A 4,869-nucleotide genomic window follows, 5' to 3' on the forward strand; every position below is an offset into this window, starting at 1 on the left:
TAAATCCTGCCTTGGCTGCATGCGCCTGTTACCAGCAGGGAACAAACACATGCAGCCAAAGCAGCAGGAATTAACAACCCTGCTCATCAACTGTGTAGGGTTAAATCCTGTTCAGTTTGGCATTGTGGCGGACAGCCAAGTTGAGCAGGATTTAACCCGAGCTCAGCTGATAGTGGGGGTTAAAGCCTGCTCAGTTTGGCAGCATTCCAGCCAAACCCTTTAATGTTTCAGGAAAGGGTTTGCATGGAATCCCCTGCAAAAGCAGAGGGGGAAATCCTTCCTTTTAGCAACGACTTGCAAGGTGCTTTGAAACCCAACTTTGGGACTTCAAAGCACCTTGCACCTGATGTCATTGTGATGTGAGGTGGTTGGCAGAAGGGTAGTCCCATCTTCTGTCAAATTTGGCCCACAAGGCTGATCCTATACCTCTAAACAGCAAGTTATATTGCTAGAAAGCCAACTCAAGAAGGCACTGCTGGTGGGTGGGTCAGCAGGAATCACTGCTTTCCTCCCAAAGCCCATTCCTGGTGTATTGACTTGAGAGAATGAGCTGTGAGGCTGCTGGTTCACATCTCTCCGCCAAAAATACACTACCTGGCCCTATTAGTTCAACCTCAGCCTCCCCATCTGCAATAACAACACTGGCCTACTTTACAGGTCTGGTGTAAGGATTACTGCAAATAGTGTATGCAGTGAAATGCTTTGAACGGTGCAAGCTATATAAATATGAAGTGCGTGTATACTTTATCTATAATCCTCTCTCTTCACTAGACTGAATTAAAAAGACCCAGTTGCTAGCTGACCAAAGCAGGTTGTGCATTCACCCATTGTCCCTACAGTGACCCCAATTGGTGTCCCCACTGCTACCATTCCCACCCCATAGTCCTAATCTGGTTCCCTCCAGCAGCTTTTCATTTCAATAATAATAATAATAATAAAATCACACAATGCCAAAGCAGGTGACAAACCTTGCATTCAGTTTGCCTTTAATGAAACAGCCATTTCCTCTAATAACAACTGAGGTGGGCAGTGCTGAGGGAAATGGAGGGGAAACAGAGGAAACAAAGAATGGAGGTAGCATCATGCTAATGGGAAATCCCAGAGGTTGGCAGAAGTACAAAAAATACAAATATGGAATGTTTTTCTTATGCTGGTCTGTGACCGTAATAAAGTTCATTCATTTCAGAAGTGTAACTCATATATGGGGAAAAAACCAAGAGGCTAAATATCCCTAAGATAGAAGGGAGAAAGGGGAGCATTTGGTGTAAGCTGCACAAGAGCTCTCTGCAGGGCACGGGCTAATATTTTATTTTTAAATGACTGTATTATTCTTATTAGGGGGTTGCAATCTTGATAGGTTTTGAGCAAGGATGAGCAGCAGAGTTAACTGGGTACAGGAGAAAAAGGGGCAGTGGGGGAGACTGTGGAGTAGTTCAATTGACTTCAATAGTACCAGTCCTACAGGGTCAGAGAGTTGGTGGGGGGACGGGACGGCTTTCGAGGCTTCCAGCCAATTCTTCTGCCTGCTCGTTTGGGGTGGATGAATGCATCTTTTATTTGCTTTCCTGTTCCTGAGCAGATTACAACATTCTCACGCTTCTGCCAATTACTCTTGCTGTGCAAACTGCAAATACTTGCACAATTCTTTCCAGCTGGAGTGGCAGCTTTTGGGGTGCTTTCAGCGTTCCAAGTAAAAGACGCAGGGCTAATGGCTTCTACACTAATTAGCTCTCATAGTACTCATAAATGTGACAACTCTACGAATTTTAAAAACTTATTCTTAAAAAGGAAAGCCAAATGGCACACGGTAGGTGCTAATGGAAGGCTTCCTTACGAAAAGAAGCCGCTTGCGAGGCGTCTCCCCATTAACGTTTCAGTGGAAGACAGGAAGCTGCCTTACACGAGTCAGACCAGCGGTCATAGAATCATAGAATCATAGAGTTGGAAGAGACCACAAGGGCCATCGAGTCCAACCCCCTGCCAAGCAGGAACCACCATCAGACCACTCCTGACATATGGTCGTCAAGCCTCTGCTTAAAGACCTCCAAAGAAGGAGACTCCACCACACTCCTTGGCAGCAAATTCCACTGTCGAACAGCTCTTACTGTCAGGAAGTTCTTCCTAATGTTTAGGTGGAATCTTCTTTCTTGTAGTTTGGATCCATTGCTCCGTGTCCGCTTCTCTGGAGCAGCAGAAAACAACCTTTCTCCCTCCTCTATGTGACATCCTTTTATATATTTGAACATGGCTATCATATCCCCCCTTAACCTCCTCTTCTCCAGGCTAAACATGCCCAGCTCCCTTAGCCGTTCCTCATAAGGCATCGTTTCCAGGCCTTTGACCATTTTGGTTGCCCTCCTCTGGACACGTTCCAGTTTGTCAGTGTCCTTCTTGAACACTAACCATCCATCAGTTATAAACATGCATGACAAAAGCCATTTAGACAATTTCCTGTTCCTGGTCCATCTAACTCAGTAGTGTCAACACTGACTGGCAGCAGCTCTCCAGGGTTTCAGGAAAGGAGCACTCCCAGCACTAGCTGGAGGTGCTATGGACCTTCTCCACATAACCTCTTTTGTAAAGTAGGGCAGTATTCTATCCATGTTATCATCATCCTCAAATGCCAGAAGCCCCCCTGAAGGGCTCATGTTCCCAGGCTGCTTGAGTTTGGCACATTTGTCCAGGTGGGTGCTGAGCCCCACTGACCGAAGAGCCTGCATGTGCCTTGACTGCTTGCCTGCAAACATGGCAGCTCCCCAGCATCTCCTGATCTCATTCCTAGTAATCCCATCTCCTCACCACTGCTGTCTGCTTCTCCTGGGCCTTCTAGAATTGCTTCTTGCCCATACCCTTACTTACGATACCCTATGGTATAGTGTGGTATACCCTATGGTATAGTGGTGACAGCAGCCACGAAATTAAGAGACGCCTGCTTCTTGGGAGGAAAGCAATGGCAAACCTAGATAGCATTTTAAAAAGTAGAGACATCACCTTGCCAACAAAGGTCCGTATAGTAAAAGCTATGGTTTTCCCAGTAGTGATGTATGGAAGTGAGCGCTGGACCATAAAGAAGGCTGATCGCCGAAGAATTGACGCTTTTGAATTATGGTGCTGGAGGAGACTCTTGAGAGTCCCACGGACTGCAAGAAGATCAAATGTATCCATTCTTAAGGAAATCAGCCCTGAGTGCTCACTGGAAGGACAGATCGTGAAGCTGAGGCTCCAATACTTTGGCCACCTCATGAGAAGAGAAGACTCACTGGAAAAGACCCTGATGTTGGGAAAGATGGAGGGCACAAGGAGAAGGGGACGACAGAGGATGAGATGGTTAGACAGTGTTCTCGAAGCAACAAACATGAGTCTGACCAAACTGCGGGAGGCAGTGGAAGACAGAAGTGCCTGGCGTGCTCTGGTCCATGGCGTCACGAAGAGTCGGACACGACTGAACGACTAAACAACAACATGGTATAGTGTAATTGAACTAGCCCTGTATTCTTATTCTTCTTATTTATTTTAAATTTCCCCCCATCATTCAACATCCACGCATGTTAGCTTTGTTTAAACTTGCTTACACTTCTGGATGCTTGATTTGCTCAGGATGGTGTTTCAATTATAAACATGCATGACAAAAGCCATTTAGACAATTTCCTGTTCCTTAATTTCAACAGTTATGGCTTCCTGCAAAGTGCTCTGGGAACTGTAGTTTGTATAGAGGGTGCTGAGAATTGTAGCTCTGTGGCAGCTCATTACTCTCAGCACCCTTAACAAACTACACATTCCAGGATTATCTGGGACACCATGGCTGTTAACAGTGAGATAAGAGCGCTTTAAATGTATGGCATGGATGACAAATCTTTTTAGGTGCTCTGGAGCCAGAAGACTAAAGCTTTAACGCACATGTTTGGGGCACTGGCTTCCACTGTCCTTGAAGTCTCACCGCCTTCAATTACTGTTTGTCTCTTCCTCATGCTGCCAGTCAAGAGGCCAAGCCTTGCTGGCTCCTGCTGCCTATGCATAGGACGTGTCAACAAGAGCAAAGGAACTTGGGGACTTGTACTTCTTGGGGGAAGATGTCACAGGGTGGCACACGTCTCCTTGTCTCTCAAACTACAACTTACCCTCAGTTTTCTGCTCATGTTAACAGGCTTGCATGCCTGGGTAAATCATGACCATTGAAATTGTTATTTCTCTAGCCAACCATCAGTAAATATTCCCAGGGCAGTTGACAAATTTATATATACAGTGGTACCTCCAGCTGCAGATGGGATCCGTTCCGGAGGTTAGGTCAGATCCCAAGGTTTCCGCGACCTGAGGACCGCTTCTGTGCATGAGTGGCAAAACCCGGTAAAATACTTCCAGGTTTGCCGCGAGCGCATCCCGAAGTTTGCATAACCAGAGGGTTACGTAAACGGAGATACGACTTCTACACCCCCCCCCATATAACACAATTAAAAACAAGCTGTAAAAAGCAAAAAGTGTCTTTACAACAGACACAGCAAGCAAGCAAGCAAACACTGTTCACAGCCTGTGCAGTGGTACCTCGGGTTACATACGCTTCAGGTTACAGACTCCGCTAACCCAGAAATATTACATCGGGTTAAGAACTTTGCTTCAGGATGAGAACAGAAATCATGTAGCGGTGGCGCAGCGGCAGCTATTAGCTAAATTGGTGCTTCAGGTTGAGAACAGTTTCAGGTTAAGAATGGACCTCCAGAACGAATTAAGTTCTTAACCCGAGGTACCACTGTATTTAAAACAGTTAAGAAACCTAGCACCAAAAGACTACAGAAAAAGTGTCCGGAGCCCCACTTCCTCTCCACCACTTTGGTTGGGCCTTTCAAGAATTCTTAAAACGAATTAAGTCTCCAA

The sequence above is a fragment of the Podarcis tiliguerta genome (genome assembly GCF_965153285.1).
Source record: "Podarcis tiliguerta genome assembly, chromosome: 12".
Lineage (NCBI taxonomy): Eukaryota > Metazoa > Chordata > Lepidosauria > Squamata > Lacertidae > Podarcis > Podarcis tiliguerta.